The sequence below is a fragment of the Phyllobates terribilis genome, unplaced genomic scaffold (genome assembly GCF_046119375.1).
Source record: "Phyllobates terribilis strain yellow unplaced genomic scaffold, ASM4611937v1 Scaffold_2__4_contigs__length_985480577, whole genome shotgun sequence".
In the NCBI taxonomy this organism is placed as follows: domain Eukaryota; kingdom Metazoa; phylum Chordata; class Amphibia; order Anura; family Dendrobatidae; genus Phyllobates; species Phyllobates terribilis.
The window spans coordinates 661,512,748-661,531,633 of record NW_027362762.1 but is presented as its reverse complement, the minus strand read 5'-3'; the positions used below and the strand labels follow the sequence as shown (position 1 = coordinate 661,531,633).

Here is an 18,886-nt window from a genome sequence, read left to right as displayed (position 1 = left end):
TATGTTCTGAAATCTATCCTTATTTGAATCTCAACAAAAGGTTAGATGTGAGCTACACATCTACAATTCTGCCTGCACAGAATCAGAGCAATTTCTGCTCACTAACAGAAGTCCAATAAAGGTCTGTTCACACACTGTACATTTCTTGATAATATGTCAGGAATAATCCTATTCATCTGAATAGAGCTTGCAGAAATACGTATACCTGCTGCAGGAACCCCTACATATAATAATGTTTAAGGGAATCTGCCACAGGTTTTTGCCAACCCATCAGAAAGCAGCATGATGTAGGGACAGAGACCCTGTTTCAGCGATGTACCACTTACATTACTGGGTGCTACAGTATTGATTCAAAACGGTTTTACCTGCTGCAGATCTAGCAGTTCTCTGAATGCTGAGCTCTGTATAACCTCGTCCACACCACTGATTGGCTGCTTTTGTGTGCATAGGCAGGAAGCTGCCAATCAGAGGTGGGGACGTGGTTGGACTATCTGGAAGCAGGTTAACTAGTCCTCTTATGATGGTCTTCTGCCGAAAGAACAGGGGTTTTCTAAAAACTACATTAAGCAGCTAAGTAATAAACACATCGCTGGAATCAGGGTTTCTGCCCATACATTATGCTGCTCTGAGATTAAGTGGCAAAAACCTGGTGACAGATTCCTTTTAAAAGTGATACTCTCCTTCACAACAGGTCTGTTCCAGCACTCAATCGGCCTTAGCTGGTCAGTGCTTCCTGGCCTTGTCCTCAACTTGCCTTCAAATGTCCACCTGCTCAGCCAATTAGCAGCCGAGATGGGTCCCCGCTGGAGCAGATGATTGGCTGAGCGGGCATTTCCAGTGTGTCAAGGGCAGAACCAGGAAGCACAGTTCAGCGGGGACAAGGTGAGGGATGGTATATGATGTGTGAGGCATTGATGTGGGCAATTAAGTTAAGCATGCAATCAGTGCCCCAGATCAGAAGGTATAATGACATCAGAGTACTGCGCCATCTCCACCAGGCTGCGGACTTCACAGACCAGAAAAGGCCTACTCTGCTGTTTGTTCTGGGGTTGGGGTTAGCGGCACCATTCCTGAGCCAGTGCCTGTTGGTCTCCACTCGCTTGCTGTAGTAATCATATGCTGCACATCTTTCTTGTGATTGCTAAAGCCAATGACTAATGTTAGCCATGGATACTGGCCTCTGCAGTACGCAAACTCTAAAGCTAGTGATTGACTGCAGTGGTTATAATTAGGCATGGTACATGGAAATGAAACCAGGAAATGCTCAAAAGAATGAACAGATGTATTTCTATATAAAAACGACTTGCTGGTCATATGTTCAGACTTTTGAGCGTTTTTTTAACCTCTTCAGGTTTCTAAAAACACCAATCATTTAAAAAAAGAGACCTGACTATTCTTACTACTCTTACCTTATGAGTCAATGGGAAGGTTCAGAAGACGCCCATGTGCCTTTTTGAGTGTTTTCGCTTGAAAAACCACTAGCCATATCTTCCTTGCTGAATGGAGGTAAAAAAAAATAACATTCACAAAATGCTAGTTAAAAAGATGCCACAAAATAACTGGATAAATGCTAAAAAAAAACCACTGACGGTCAAAAGAATTGAAAAAGCGTTCTGAAAAGAATGGATAAAAAAGGTAAAAAGGAGGCTTTAGGAAAAAAACTCAGGCATTTCCTGAAGCATCTTCCACTTGAAAGACTCCCCATACCCTTAACACAAAAAGATTCACAGGACCCTGATCCAGTGGCAATGTCAGTGGTTCGTGGCTGCCTGATCAGAGCCATGTGTACCTCTTCCTACTTCGTGGCATCCATGGAGCTTCTGATTAGTAGGAGCAACGCAAGCATGGTGTTGCTCTCGGATTACTAATCAGAAGAGGTGCCAGGTATGCCGGTAGGATGAAATTCGCAGGGCTCTGTGAGGTGCAAGGTATGCCAGCAGGTAGGACGAGGGTTCTGTCAGATATGCCAGCAGGTAGGATGAGATATTTATGGCTCTGGTCAGGTGCCAGCAGGTAGGATGAGATTTTCTGGACTCTGCTCAGGTGCCAGGCATGCCAGCAGGTAGGATGAGATTTGCTGGGCTCTGCTCAGATGCCAGGTATGCCATCAGGTAGGATGAGATTTACAGGGCTCTGCTCAGATGCCAGGTATGCCGGCGGGTAGGATGAGATTCACATGGCTCTGCTCAGATGCCAGGTATGCCGGCAGGTAGGATGAGATTCACAGGACTCTGCTCAGATGCCAGGTATGCCGGCAGGTAGGATGAGATTCACAGGACTCTGCTCAGATGCCAGGTATGCCGGCAGGTAGGATGAGATTTTCTGGACTCTGCTCAGGTGCAAGGCATGCCAGCAGGTAGGATGAGATTTGCTGGGCTCTGCTCAGATGCCAGGTATGCAGGCAGGTAGGATGAGATTTGCTGGGCTCTGCTCAGATGCCAGGTATGCCGGCAGGTAGGATGAGATTCACAAGGCTCTGCTCAAGTGCCATCAGGTAGGATTAGATTTACAGGGCTCTGCTCAGATGCCAGGTACGCTGGCAGGTAGGATAAGATTCACAGGGCTCTGTTCAGATGCCAGGTATGCCGGCAGGTAGGATGAGATTTACAGGGCTCTGCTCAGATGCCAGGTATGCCGGCAGGTAGGATGACATTCACAGGGCTCTGCTCAGATGCCAGGTATGCCGGCAGGTAGGATGAGATTCACAGGGCTCTGCTCAGATGCCAGGTATGCCGGCAGGTAGGATGAGATTTACAGGGCTCTGCTCAGATGCCAGGTATGCCGGCAGGTAGGATGAGATTCACAGGGCTCTGCTCAGATGCCAGGTATGCCGGCAGGTAGGATGAGATTTACAGGGCTATGCTCAGATGCCAGGTATGCCGACAGGTAGGATGAGATTCACAGGGCTCTGCTCAGATGCCAGGTATGCCGGCAGGTAGGATAAGATTCACAGGGCTCTGCTCAGAAGCCAGGTATGCCGGCATGTAGGATGAGATTCACAGGGCTCTGCTCAGATGCCAGGTATGCCAGCAGGTAGGATGAGATTCACAGGGCTTTGCTCAGATGCCAGGTATGCCGGCAGGTAGGATGAGATTTACAGGGCTCTGCTCAGATGCCAGGTATGCCGGCAGGTAGGATGAGATTCACAGGGCTCTGCTCAGATGCCAGGTATGAAGGCAGGTAGGATGAGATTTACAGGGCTCTGCTCAGATGCCAGGTATGCCGGCAGGTAGGATGAGATTTACAGGGCTCTGCTCAGATGCCAGGTATGCCGACAGGTAGGATGAGATTCACAGGGCTCTGCTCAGATGCCAGGTATGCCGGCAGGTAGGATGAGATTTACAGGGCTCTGCTCAGATGCCAGGTATGCCGGCAGGTAGGATGAGATTCACAGGGCTCTGCTCAGATGCCAGGTATGCCGGCAGGTAGGATGAGATTTACAGGGCTCTGCTCAGATGCCAGGTATGCCGACAGGTAGGATGAGATTCACAGGGCTCTGCTCAGATGCTAGGTATGCCGGCAGGTAGGATGAGATTCACAGGGCTCTGCTCAGAAGCCAGGTATGCCGGCATGTAGGATGAGATTCACAGGGCTCTGCTCAGATGCCAGGTATGCCAGCAGGTAGGATGAGATTCACAGGGCTTTGCTCAGATGCCAGGTATGCCGGCAGGTAGGATGAGATTTACAGGGCTCTGCTCAGATGCCAGGTATGCCGGCAGGTAGGATGAGATTCACAGGGCTCTGCTCAGATGGCAGGTATGCCGACAGGTAGGATGAGATTCACAGGGCTCTGCTCAGATGCCAGGTATGCCAGCAGGTAGGATGAGATTTACAGGGCTCTGCTCAGATGCCAGGTATGCCGACAGGTAGGATGAGATTCACTGGGCTCTGCTCAGATGCCAGGTATGCCGGCAGGTAGGATGAGATTCACAGGGCTCTGCTCAGATGCCAGCAGGTAGAATGAGATTCACAGGGCTCTGCTCAGATGACAGGTTTGCCGGCAGGTAGGATGAGATTCACAGGGCTCTGCTCAGATGCCAGGCATGCCGGCAGGTAGGATGAGATTCACGGGGCTCTGCTCAGATGCCAGGTATGCCGGCATGTAGGATGAGATTCACAGGGCTCTGCTCAGATGCCAGGTATGCCAGCAGGTAGGATGAGACTCGCTGGACTCAGGTCAGGTGCCAAGTATGCCAGTAGGTAGGATGAGATTCACAGGGCTCTGCTCAAATGCAGGTATGCCGGCAGGTAAGATGAGATTCACAAGGCTCTGCTCAAGTGCCAGCAGGTAGAATGAGATTTGCAGGGCTCTGCTCAGATACCAGATATGCCGGCAGGTAGGATGAGATTTACAGGGCTCTGCTCAGATGCCAGATATGCCGGCAGATAGGATGAGATTCACAGGGCTCTGCTCAGATGCCAGCAGGTAGGATGAGATTCACAGGGCTCTGCTCAGATGCCAGCAGGTAGGATGAGATTCACAGGGCTCTGCTCAGATGCCAGGTATGCCGGCAGGTAGGATGAGATTCACAGGGCTCTGCTTAGATGCCAGGTATGCCGGCAGGTAGGATGAAATTTGCTGAGCTCTGGTCAGGTGCCAGGTGGTATGCCAGCAGGTAGGATGAGATTCACAGGGCTCTGCTCAGATGCCAGCAGATAGGATGAGATTCACAGGGCTCTGCTCAGATGCCAGCAGGCAGGATGAGATTCACAGGGCTCTGCTCAGATGCCAGCAGGCAGGATGAGATTCACAGGGCTCTGCTCAGATGCCAGGTATGCCGGCAGGTAGGATGAGATTCACAGGGCTCTGCTCAGATGCCAGGTATGCCGGCAGGTAGGATGAGATTCACAGGGCTCTGCTCAGATGCCAGGTATGCCGGCAGGTAGGATGAAATTTGCTGAGCTCTGGTCAGGTGCCAGGTGGTATGCCAGCAGGTAGGATGAGATTCACAGGGCTCTGCTCAGATGCCAGATATCCCAGCAGGTAGGAAGAGATTTGCAGGGCTCTGCTCAGGTGTCAGGTATGCCAGCAGGTAGGAGATTCGCAGGGCTCTGTGAGGTGCAAGGTATGCCAGCAAGTAGGACGAGGGCTTTGTCACATATGCCAGCAGGTAGGAAGAGATTTTCTGGCCTCTGCTCAGGTGCCAGGCATGCCAGCAGGTAGGATGAGATTTGCTGGGCTTTGGTCATGCGCCAGGTATGCCAGCAGGTAGGATGAGATTCACAGGATTCTACTCAGATGCCAGGTATGCCGGCAGGTAGGATGAGACTTGCTGGGCTCTGGTCAGGTGCCAGGTATGCCGGCAGGTAGGATGAGATTTAAAGGGCTCTGCTCAGGTGACGGCAGGTAGGATGAGATTCACAGGGCTCTGCTCAGGTGCCAGCAGGTAGGATGAGAGTCACAGGGCTCTGCTCAGATGCCAGGTATGCCGGCAGGTATGATGAGATTCACAGGACTCTGCCCAGATGCCAGGTATGCCGGCAGGTAGGATGAGACTTGCTGAGCTCTGGTCAGGTGCCAGGTGTGCCGGCAGGTAGGATGAGATTCACAGGGCTCTGCTCAGATGCCAGGTATGCCGGCAGGTAGGATGAGATTCACAGGGCTCTGCTCAGGTGCCAGCAGGTAGGATGAGAGTCACAGGGCTCTGCTCAGATGCCAGGTATGCCGGCAGGTATGATGAGATTCACAGGACTCTGCCCAGATGCCAGGTATGCCGGCAGGTAGGATGAGACTTGCTGAGCTCTGGTCAGGTGCCAGGTGTGCCGGCAGGTAGGATGAGATTCACAGGGCTCTGCTCAGATGCCAGGTATGCCGGCAGGTATGATGAGATTCACAGGACTCTGCCCAGATGCCAGGTATGCCGGCAGGTAGGATGAGACTTGCTGAGCTCTGGTCAGGTGCCAGGTGTGCCGGCAGGTAGGATGAGATTCACAGGGCTCTGCTCAGATGCCAGGTATGCCGGCAGGTAGGATGAGATTCACAGGGCTCTGCTCAGGTGCCAGCAGGTAGGATGAGAGTCACAGGGCTCTGCTCAGATGCCAGGTATGCCGGCAGGTATGATGAGATTCACAGGACTCTGCCCAGATGCCAGGTATGCCGGCAGGTAGGATGAGACTTGCTGAGCTCTGGTCAGGTGCCAGGTGTGCCGGCAGGTAGGATGAGATTCACAGGGCTCTGCTCAGATGCCGGAAGGCAGGATGATATCTGCAGGGCTTTGATCAGGCAGCCATGGGCTACTGACATGTCCACTGGAACATATTGTTTTGCTCAACTCTACAATCTAAAAGGTTTTTTCTTTAGTCACTCCCTGTGGATGTGCCCTAAAGCTGCTCCAGTTTCTGCTGTAAGCCCTCATTCAGATGTCTGGTTTTCACATTACACCCACTATAGTCTGTTTTTTTCCACAAAGAAAACATGGAGACATCCGTTTTTTATCCAAGTGCATGGATCTGTGGAAATAACAGTCAGCACACAGATGGCGTCAGTGCAGGACTACATCCGGCCAGGTGCTGTCCATGTCTAACATTGTGATGGAGGGTGGCTCTCTTAGCTTGCACCTGTTCACACCTGCTTTCTGTTTGGAAGTGACGGTCTTTGATACTTAACATTGTAATGGACATATGAGAAAATAATTGATGAAACTGATGGGGAAACCTGACACTGACTATACACTGATGAAAACCATTTGTTTTTCTTCAGGTGTTGATTGCCAAGCCTGAGGTTTTCCCATCACCCTGAGTTGAGTTCCTCTGTATGAGCCTTACAGCGCTCATTACTACCTCACAACCAAATGCTACACCTGTAGAAATATGAAGTCTTCTGATAAAATCAAGGCTGTCAGGAATATCAGCTCCTATATGTGACCTATTATTTGACGCCATCCAGTGGGGCTGTCATACACCAATGCGCCCTCTAGGTGGCGCACCTCGCCGACGAACTTTCACCCAGTTTTAGCGCTAAAGTACTTCCAGTTGGTGACAGTGACCCTCACTGACCACTGCGCATCATTCAGGTGAAATACGGCATTTCCCATAAAAGACTCCCACCTACAAAGCGAACGCATATTAACTGCGCATTACACAGGGCAAGCGCCCTTAACAAACATGGCGGGCTCTGACAAGCCAAAACTTCAGCTCCCATGATCCTCCTGGACGGGGAACTCCATCCTAGTCTCCTCCACAGCTCTTGGGCTCCCCCTGCTGATTGAAGCTGACTCCGTTTTGACAGAAGCCGGTGACAGGGGGCGGGAGAGTCTGCCGGGAGGGGAGCAGAGACCGGGGACCTGAGGCGGACGCGGTGCCGTTCTGGGAGTATTGGAAAGTTGTCGCCATATCAAGGACAGGACGCCCTCGTCAGGTAACCATAGCCGTACTGCGTGACCTTCACGGGGACACAGCGGGAAGCATGCCGGGGGCTGAGTGCCGAGTCCTGCCCCTCCGGGGTACAGCCGTGAGTGACACTGGGCATAGGGCACGGGAGTAACGGGGAGTGCCCGAGGGGGAGGAGCTCCGGTGACACCTGTCATCACTGCACCAGGACACATCCGGGCTCCAGGAGGTTATTGGGGTCACAGCTGGCGGTGCTGTGCGGGGTCGGAGGTGACATGTGCTGTCAGGCAGGGCTGCAGATGTGGAGCGCTCAGCACAGCCGGCATGTCACCACTGTATCGCGACAGCGTCCTCCCTGCTGGCTGTGCAGCTCGGGACATCAGGCACACTGCTCTTATCAGGGCTGGCATGGCGCCTGGTCTTGGGGACCCTCGTCACTGTGCTGTGGGGGGCGCTGCTCTTATCGGGGCTGGCATGGCTCCTGGTCTTGGGGACCCTCGTCACTGTGCTGTGGGGGGCGCTGCTCTTATCAGGGCTGGCATGGCCCCTGGTCTTGGGGACCCTCGTCACTGTGCTGTGGGGGCGCTGCTCTTATCGGGGCTGGCATGGCTCCTGGTCTTGGGGACCCTCGTCACTGTGCTGTGGGGGGCGCTGCTCTTATCGGGGCTGGCATGGCTCCTGGTCTTGGGGACCCTCGTCACTGTGCTGTGGGGGGCGCTGCTCTTATCAGGGCTGGCATGGCCCCTGGTCTTGGGGACCCTCGTCACTGTGCTGTGGGGGCGCTGCTCTTATCGGGGCTGGCATGGCTCCTGGTCTTGGGGACCCTCGTCACTGTGCTGTGGGGGGCGCTGCTCTTATCAGGGCTGGCATGGCTCCTGGTCTTGGGGACCCTCGTCACTGTGCTGTGGGGGGTGCTGCTCTTATCGGGGCTGGCATGGCTCCTGGTCTTGGGGACCCTCGTCACTGTGCTGTGGGGGCCGCTGCTCTTATTAGGGCTGGCATGGCTCCTGGTCTTGGGGACCCTCGTCACTGTGCTGTGGGGGCCGCTGCTCTTATTAGGGCTGGCATGGCTCCTGGTCTTGGGGACCCTCGTCACTGTGCTGTGGGGGCCGCTGCTCTTATCGGGGCTGGCATGGCTCCTGGTCTTGGGGACCCTCGTCACTGTGCTGTGGGGGGCGCTGCTCTTATCGGGGCTGGCATGGCTCCTGGTCTTGGGGACCCTCGTCACTGTGCTGTGGGGGGCGCTGCTCTTATCGGGGCTGGCATGGCTCCTGGTCTTGGGGACCCTCGTCACTGTGCTGTGGGGGCCGCTGCTCTTATCGGGGCTGGCATGGCTCCTGGTCTTGGGGACCCTCGTCACTGTGCTGTGGGGGCCGCTGCTCTTATCGGGGCTGGCATGGCTCCTGGTCTTGGGGACCCTCGTCACTGTGCTGTGGGGGGCGCTGCTCTTATCGGGGCTGGCATGGCTCCTGGTCTTGGGGACCCTCGTCACTGTGCTGTGGGGGCCGCTGCTCTTATCGGGGCTGGCATGGCTCCTGGTCTTGGGGACCCTCGTCACTGTGCTGTGGGGGCCGCTGCTCTTATCGGGGCTGGCATGGCTCCTGGTCTTGGGGACCCTCGTCACTGTGCTGTGGGGGGCGCTGCTCTTATCGGGGCTGGCATGGCTCCTGGTCTTGGGGACCCTCGTCACTGTGCTGTGGGGGGCGCTGCTCTTATCGGGGCTGGCATGGCTCCTGGTCTTGGGGACCCTCGTCACTGTGCTGTGGGGGGCGCTGCTCTTATCGGGGCTGGCATGGCTCCTGGTCTTGGGGACCCTCGTCACTGTGCTGTGGGGGGCGCTGCTCTTATCGGGGCTGGCATGGCTCCTGGTCTTGGGGACCCTCGTCACTGTGCTGTGGGGGCCGCTGCTCTTATCGGGGCTGGCATGGCTCCTGGTCTTGGGGACCCTCGTCACTGTGCTGTGGGGGGCGCTGCTCTTATCGGGGCTGGCATGGCTCCTGGTCTTGGGGACCCTCGTCACTGTGCTGTGGGGGGCGCTGCTCTTATCGGGGCTGGCATGGCTCCTGGTCTTGGGGACCCTCGTCACTGTGCTGTGGGGGGCGCTGCTCTTATCGGGGCTGGCATGGCTCCTGGTCTTGGGGACCCTCGTCACTGTGCTGTGGGGGCCGCTGCTCTTATCAGGGCTGGCATGGCTCCTGGTCTTGGGGACCCTCGTCACTGTGCTGTGGGGGGCGCTGCTCTTATCAGGGCTGGCATGGCTCCTGGTCTTGGGGACCCTCGTCACTGTGCTGTGGGGGGCACATATAGGAGTACACTGACCAGAATGACTGAGCGATTGCCGGTTACTGACAATCTCACCAGATCCCAAGCAAACCTCATTCCCCTTTACTTAGATCCATAGATCTCTGTGCTTTCTATAGGTCACTACCCTTATATGTGCTCATGGATCTGTTACAGAACACTTTCACTGGAAAACCCCTTTAATGGAATCCTGCCCCACTGCTCCTGCAGACGGATGGGCTGAACTGATTGATGCACAGGTTTGTGGGAAAAGCGTGAAAGGGTTTTCTAGTAATCTGATATTGGTGACCTAGTCTTAGAATGGGTCATCAATATTAGATTGGTGACCAGGCACCTTACATCTCACCGATCAGCGGTTACCAGCCCCCGTCATATTCAACAGTGTACAGATCGATTCGACACGCCATCACACTTTTTGTGGCTGCTCCTTGTACTGCAGATTACCTACTAATTAATGGGAGCAGCGGTATCGGGATGGCCACTAATCAGTGTGAAGGATCGGGATGTTCTGTGCACTGTTCACATATGGCTGGGGCTGGTAACAGCTGATTGGTGAGAACGTCAGGTGTCAGACCCCCATCGATCTGATGTTGACCCATCCTAAGACTAGGTCATCGGTATTAGTGGAAAACCGTTCGAAGGGAAGCTGTTGTCAGGCTTTCCTTGTAAGAGCCATTACCTCCATGTTCTCCAACCTTTTTAATTTACTCCTAACAATCCCACTGAAGGGGGAAAATCTGTTATCCAGCACCACATTCTAATGTGCTCTGATGGTCTTTGGACCGTGCTTGGCACCCCCCATCTTCCTGTCTTCTATGTTATCCAAACAGCTGGCAAAGCCTCTATATATGCAGGCTCTCGGCCGGCCGTGTACATCACTCACAGGTGGAAGGGCAGCTTTACAAGGCAGAGAGGGGGCGCGAGCACAGTCCAGAGACGCCCATCGGACCACTCCGCGCACATTACAATGCAGAACTGGACAATTGCAAAGCTTTCTCTGATTTTGATCCTAGTTGTGGACTAAAATCACTTGAAGGGCACGTTCACACAAACGTTTTTTTGTTCCATGTGGAATACAGACCGCACATGGACCAATGAACCAGATGCCTTTGTGGAATAAATCTCGGCATGCTGTAGTCTGATCTGTTTTTTGGGTGAGGCTCACCTATATTTCAATAAGTGCACAAACAAAAGATGCCATGCAGACACCATGCGTTTTAACAGATCCAATGTGATTATTAACATAAATTATATTTGGTCTTGTAAGGTTTTTTTTTCATTATCAATGAATAACGACTGATACTATATGGGTGTCAAACATGGACTAGATTATCTTGACCCGAGCCAGATAACATCTGAGTGCAGTCCTATTTTCCCAGAATGGAGAAGATGGAGAAATATTTTTCTTCCATATTATCCTTAATTATCCAAGAGAATCTGATCAGACTGTGATTTGCATCATTGACCCGATTCTCTCGGATGAGGGAAAATACGCTGTTGTGACCCCTAGCCCAAGAATGGGTGATTATGAATTGTGTGGTCATATTTAGGCCAGTCCTGACTCCTACAGCGCAGAGGAGAAGTGGCCATGCAGGAGTGCGGCTGTGCTCATTGTAGTATATGGGAGAAGAAACAGCCGACTGGTCCAGCTTCTGGTATATACTACAATGGACAGCGTTGCATACATCTTCTTTTCCTTACCTCTGCCTTCCTTATAGGTGGCAGCCCTATAAAATGAACTGGCACCTGTTAGATATTTATGGCACATATTTTCAAGAAATATCTAAGGTAGTAATTGTAAAATTATGGCCATGGATTGGTTAGATTTTACCATATGGCCATAGGAAGCAAAAAGGTTGTGCATTCCTCCATTAGATGGATGGCAATTGTTGCCATAACAGGCAAAGTGTGGGCGGCTTGCCCCTAATGTATCTCGGCACCTTAAAGGGGTTGTCCACTACTAGGAAACCCCTTCTTAAACTAAATGTTCAGCCCGATAAAATAAAAAAAACTATACTCCCCTCCTGTGCCAGCTCCGCTTCAGCGGTGTCGGCACTCGCGGTCTCAGGGCTGTGATGTGGTGGAATGACATGTGATGCCTGGCGCCCAATCACTGTCTGACAGGCTATCTCTGCATGTGTCACAACTGTCAAACATCCGTGACACTTGAAGGCGCAGCGACATTAAAAGAGATGCCGAGCACGCCAAAATACTCGGCGAGCACGCGAGTTAATAGAACACGCTCTCTCATCACTAGTTTCATGCCATGTAGTCCTTCTACTCTATATAACCCTGCACCCACAACTGATTGGCAGCTTTCTGCCTATGCACATTGCACCTAGAAAGCTGCCAATCAGTGGTGTAGACGGGGTTATATAGAGGACATTATTCAGAGAATTGGTAGATCTGCAGCAGAGAAAACACTGGTTGCTGCCATTTTGATAAAATCCCTAAGTGACACATCACTGGAATCAGTCTGTGCCCTTAAATCATGCTGCTCTCAGATTACACAGCAGAACCTGCTGACAGATTCCCTTGAATTAGGAGGAGGTGGCACATGCACGGGAGCTCTCTGTTCACTTCTAGAAGAGTTCCCAAACTGGCTGAGGAAGAACACATGTCTTGTCACTGTGTCATAAATGTGGGAGATGGGAATGTCCCTGTAAGACTTTTCCCCCGAAATGTTGATAAACTCCTGAATATTGAAATTGCAACACCAAGAGGAAAAGTTGTGGCATTAAGGAAATCTCAGGATCTTTAAACATGGTAATGATCTGCAAATGATGAAAAATTGCCACATCTTGCTCGTATTACTGAGAATGGCCTGTGCGTTATAAACATACTACTATGGGCTGCTTCATCTCCGGACTTATCTCCCATCGAGCACTTCTGGGACTTCATCTCTGGACTTGTCTCCCATCGAGCACTTCTGGGATTTCATTGGTCGACCATTGTATAAAGCGAGCTGCCAGCAGATCTTGATGATTTTAAAGGCAATGAGCTGTGGCAAGGACAGCCATAAAACAATGACCTCTGTTAGGAAGCCACCATGTTTTATTGGCCCTGATGTAATGGTGGACATGAGATTTGAGTCCTGTGAATGTCGGGCTTGGCTTGTTTTTTTGGGATCTTCGCTATGTGATTTGTGTCATTGGAGTGCGTTACATAGTTGCGGTGCTGGCGTTCTGCTGCCACCATACTTGTATGTATGGGACATAATGAAATAAAATGAGGCATCTGTTTATATAGATGTGAGAAACATTTGCAGAACAGGACTGTTGTGCAACGTCTGTCCTGTGATTGCAACAGAACTGGAATTATTCTGTGCACCCCTCACAGTGCTGTTACTGTGTGAAGACGATGACTGCTTAAAGGGGAAGGAGCTCAATGAGGACCACTTGGCAAACAAATATATATTACATTTTTTTTTTTTTTTTTATCTGCTGATGTATAAAATATTTTTCTAAGTTCCCTGCCCCCAGTCTCATACGTACCAGCCGCCATCTTCATCTCTTCCCGGCACCGCTCCGGTCGGTCTTCAGCAGTTTGTGACCTGCCGGATCACTCCAGTTTTTGCTGCACGATCCAGAACAACTCAATATACAGGTGCATCTCACTATATTATAATATCATTAAAAAGTTAATTTATTTCAGTTCTTCAATACAAAAAGTGAAACTCATATATTATATAGAGTCATTACAGAGTGATCTATTTCAAGGGTTTATTTCTGTTAATGTTGATGATTATGGCTTACAGCCAATGAAAACACAAGTCATTATCTCAGTAAATTAGAATACTTTATAACAGCTTGAAAAATGTTTTTAAAATCTGAAATGTTGGCCTACTGAAATGTATGTTCAGTAAATGCCCTCAATACTTGGTCGGGGCTCCTTTTACATCAATTACTGCATCAATGCGGCATGGCATGGAGGCGATCAGCCTGTGGCACTGCTGAGGTATTATGGAAGCCCAGGTTGCTTTGATAGCAGCCTTCAGCTTGTCTGCATTGTTGGGTCTGGTGTCTCTCATCTTCCTCTTCACAATACCCCATAGATTCTCTGTGAGATTAAGGTCAGGTGAGTTTGCTGCCAATCAAGCACAGTGATTCTGTTGTTTTTAAACCAGGTATTGGTACTTTTAGCAGTGTGGACAGGTGCCAAGTCCTGCTGGAGAATGACATTTCCATCTCCAAAAAGCTTGTCGGCAGAGGGAAGCATGAAGTGCTCTAAAATTTCCTGGTAGACGGCTGCGCTGACTTTGGTCTTGATAAAACACAGTGGACCTACACAAGCAGATGACATGGCTCCCCAAACCATCACTAATTATGGAAACTTCACACTAGACCTCAAGCAGCTTGGATTGTGTGTGCCTCTCCACTCTTCCTCCAGACTCTGGGACCTTGATTTCCAAATGAGAATTGGAAATCTGGGACCTTGTGGAATGTGTCAATGACTGCCTTCTGGACATTTGTCAAGTCAGCAGTCTTCCCCATGATTGTGGAGCCTACTGAAACAGTCTAAGGGACCTTTTTTAAACGCTTTGGAAGCCTTTCCAGGTGTTTTTTTTTGTTAATTATTTTAATTTACTGAAATAATGACTTTTGTGTTTTCATTGGCTGTAAGCCATAATCATTAACAGAAATAAACACTTGAAATAGATCACTCTGTTTGTAATGACTCTATATAATATATGAGCTTCACTTTTTGTATTAAAGAACTGAGATAAATTAACTTTTTGATATTCTAATTTAGTGAGATGCACCTGTAAGTCTGAGAGCTAGAACAAGGCTCTAAGGCTTAAATTGAGAGCTTGTGACCATTACTTCTGACTTCCGGTCAGTTCGAACTTGCGGTCACAAGATGGCGGCGCAGAATCTTATTGGCTCCAAGAAGACCTGAAGACTGACTGGTGAGTATAATATTAGGGTTGGGAAACTTTGATTAGTGGCGCCACTCCTGGGCTAAAATTAAAATGCTGGAGTGGAGCTTTAAAATGATTGTTCGTTCTTGCTCTTCTCTCGATAAATGATTGTTTTGATCGACTTTAGACTGATCTGTATGGTTGCCTTTTTTGTGCTGTTGTGTTCATAGCTTTATTGCTCTGAGAAAGGTTTGCCCAATAAACTATCCCATGTCACTGAATATTGTGCAGAGGACAAAAAATAGTTCTAAGACTATAAATTCAAATTGACCATAAAGGGAATGGAGGTTAAGGAAATGACTGTTAAAAAATGTTTCCAGATATTATAAGGCTGTGTTCACATGTTACGGCTACATTGCGCCATCTCAGAAAGCTGAGGCAAAAAAAAAATAATGCACCGTGACAGCAGCGTGTGAATGTAGTCCAGATAGTGACCACCCATTTACTGACAAGTCTACTAATCTTGGTATTGTTGGGGTCCCCGCAGTTGGATACGTCGGAAACGCCTTACACACATCTGCCCGGCTTTGTGATGGCTTACTGTGTAAAGATTTAGGCCGATGTGGAGAAAATGTTGCAAAGAGTGATTTAAGAAAAATAAATAAGTAAAAAATAAATATAATAAATATATATGTAATTAACAGGAGAAATCGAAACCAATATTCCAATATTTGATGTGACCACTTTTTGCCTTCAAAATTCCATCAATTCCTCTAGTTACACTTGCACACAGTTTTTGGAACAACCTCCCTGCAGAGTTCCTTCAAACACCTTGGAGAACTAACCACAGATCTTCTCTTTATTTTTATCAGTTAACAAAATGCAAAAATCTAACTGTCTCTTTTTGAAAGTGAGCTTGTACTGCAGCATTTTTTTACACATCTGCCTAAAACTGTTGCACTGTATTGTATGTACACAAACGACAGTGCAAAAACATGTTTGCAATATATTTTATACACGTAAAATGAAAATATATTATACACACACACACAAGCTTAAAAGTCTGCAAACCCTTCAAAAATATTAGTCTTTTTAATTTTTTATTCAATGAATAAAGAACATAAACAATATATGAAAGAGATCGTTCTTGAAATTCATGCCTTTTTGGTATTGTGTCCAGCATTAAAATCCAAAATAATAAGATGTGTTGTGTGGGGTATTTTTTTAATTAAAAAGAAAAAAAAATTCAACGATTTTAAGAAGCCACTAGTGGGTTTTTAAGGCACACTCAGCCCAAGCTGCTTCTTGAGTGCTTTGCCAGTCTCTGGCCATCTTTTCAGTCTTCTTCCCATTGTCTTCTGTAATACAGTATATCGTCAGTTCAGAGCTGGAAAACACCAGAAGAACGGTCAGGTCACTTAATCACTTGGCATTTTTGAAAACCTGAAGCTCAAAAGATGAGCTATATGAAGAGCGAGTTGTTTTTACTTAGTAAAGCTTATATTTAATGTTGATCGAGCATGCTCGGGCGAGCACCTATTATCTTCAGCATGTTCGGGCTTTAAGTTTTCGTCGCTCCGTGAACATGATTTGCGACTGTTTGACAGCTTTAATACATGTGAGGAATGCCTGTTTTTCCAGCATTCCTCACATGTATTAAAGCTGTCAAACAGTCGCAAATCATGTTCACGGAGCGACAAAAACTTAAAGCCCGAGCGCTGAAGATAATAGGTACTCGCCTGAGCATGCTCGTAAATCTCGAGCAACGAGCATGCTTGATCATCACTACTTATATTCATTCTCTTAAGAATTTAGCGCTTTTTCAGGCAGTTTTCAAAGGGTCTTCCACCTTAAGACATCATGTGCACATACCATCTGAATTCAGTAGATGCGCCAAAGAAAGTGATGTCATACAGATGTCCAAAAACTGATGGGCATTTATTCTCTTCTCCCTTATTTAGGGGATGTCTGGAAGGTCCCAACTAGGGAATAGTGTTAAATGTAGAATTCTGCTTGAGCTGTACTCTCCTATCCATAGAAAAATGTAAAGCTGCTACCAGCGCTATCTACATGATCCAGTTTTATCCTAATTCGTGTTTGTATGCATTTGCACTGTGAATTCTCAGTATCCTGGCCTATGAGGCTTTTACTCCCCTTCTGTAGTGGTGCATAAGAGCAGTATACCTGTAATACCACACCTCTGAGCTGATGTACACGTCTGCTGTCGGGCACACCCATGCCAATGGACACAGGGTCACACTTGCTGCACATACTCTTCAGCTGTCGGACACCTGTAAATATCCCAGCTAAGCTTGGTACTCTCTGCCCCCCACACATATAAACACCAGCTCTGCCATCCACAGTGCTAAATAGGACTGGTGACTCCTAGCTACTGAGCCGCGCTGCAGACTACAGGATGCCTGTGCTAACCAGTGCCACAGATGCCAGAGGAGACGGACTCCCTGCTCATCCATATCGGCCACGTGATTTCCCACTGATCTGTTGTATAATTATACTCTAAAGAGAATCCGGTGCTTTTACCCAAATGTGAATTGTACGTTGAGTAATTTCCCACTATTTTATGAAAATGAAACCAAGTCCAGACATACGAGCAGTTAACCTTCTGTACTGTATATTAAATATTGCAGTTGCTCTTCTTCCTTTTTTTTTTTTATATACGGTACTTACATGCATTTATTTGTCACTAAATTCGGTTTCATTAAAAAATTTTGCACAGTTTGTAAAAAGCCAGTCTCTTCAGTTTCCCTGCACATTCAACTTTGTGGTCATAAATCAGCTGAGAGCTCAAAATAAAAGCACTTAGAGAGTTAGAAACTCTCCAATTGGACTTAGCTCACCAGTGGATTCTCAGTTAACCCATTCTGCAGCCAACAATAGGCTGTTAAACAGATGCTATAGAAGGCAAATGGTGCAACATTTTTAATGAAACAAATGCACGTATTTTTGGTTTAAAAAAAAAAATAAAAAATTGCCCCAATGGTGGAGAACCTTTTTATCACACAGTGCTGTGATGGCTACACTGCACTGCCACCTTCTAAGAGCATGCGCTTGATGTTACTACAACCCCTGGCAAAAATTATGGAATCACCAGGCTCGGAGGATGTTCATTCAGTTGTTTAATGTTGTTGGAAAAAAAGCAGATCACAGACATGGCACAAAACTAAAGTCATTTCAAATGGCAACTTTATGGCTTTAAAAAACACTAAAAGAAATGGAGATTAAAAATGTGGTACTCAGTAAAGGTAATTTTTTTCAGACCAAGCAGCGGGAAAAAATTATGGGATCATGAAAAACAAACACACAAAAGAACACTCCAATACATCACTAGTATTTTGTTGCATCGCCTCTGGCTTTAATAACAGCTTGCAGTCTGAGGCCTGGACTTAATGAGTGACAAACAGTACTCTTCATCAATCTGGCTCCAACTTTCTCTGATTGCTGTTGCCAGATCAGCTTTGCAGGTTGGAGCCTTGTCATGGACCATTTTCTTCAACTTCCACCAAAGATTTTCAATTGGATTGAGATCCGGACTATTTGCAGGCCATGACATTGACCTTATGTGTCTTCTTTCAAGGAATGTTTTCACAGTTTTTGCTCTATGGCAGGAAGCATTATCATCTTGAAAAATGATGTCATCATCCCCAAATATCCTTTCAATTGATGGGATAAGAAAACTGTCCAAAATATCAATGTAAACTTGGGCATTTATTGAAGATGTAATGACAGCCATCTCCCCAGTGCCTTTACCTGACTTGCAGCCCCATATCATCAATGACTGTGGAAATTTGCATGTTCTCTTCATGCAGTCATCTTTATAAATCTCATTGGAACGGCACCAAACAAAAGTTCCAGCATCATCACCTTGCCCAATGCAGATTCGCGATTCATCACTGAATATGACTTTTAATCAGTTATCCACAGTCCACGATTGCTTTTCCTTAGCCCATTGTAACCTTGTTTTTTTCTGTTCAGGTGTTAATGATGACTTATGTTTAGCTTTTCTGTATGTAAATCCCATTTCCTTTAGGCGATTTCTTACAGTTCGGTTACAGACATTGACTCCAGTTTCCTCCCATTCGTTCCTCATTTATTTTGTTGTGCATTTCCTGTTTTGGAGACATATTGCTTTAAGTTTCCAGTCTTGACGCTTTGATGTCTTTCTTGGTCTACCAGTATGTTTGCCTTTAACAACCTTCCCATGTTGTTTGTATTTGGTCCAGATTTTAGACACAGCTGACTGTGAACAACCAACATCTTTTGCAGCATTGCGTAATTTACCTTCTTTTAAGAGTTTGATAATCCTCTCCTTTGTATCAATTGACATCTTTCATGTTGGAGCCATGATTCATGTCAGTCCACTTGGTGCAACAGCTC

The 18,886-nt window shown here is 48.2% G+C and overlaps 1 protein-coding gene across 3 annotated transcripts in view; it reads left to right on the top strand.

The window, feature by feature from the left end:
* Positions 1-7,114: 7,114 nt before the first annotated feature.
* TFEB (transcription factor EB) overlaps positions 7,115-18,886 on the top strand; it is a 55,903-nt gene continuing 44,131 nt past the window's right edge. Inside the window, exon 1 of one of the 3 annotated variants that reach the window (XM_073666792.1) lies at positions 7,115-7,357. The gene's annotated coding sequence lies outside the window, so the exon portion shown is untranslated. The remainder of the gene's footprint in view (positions 7,358-18,886) is intronic. The other 2 variants (XM_073666803.1, XM_073666802.1) reach the window with 2 other exon arrangements.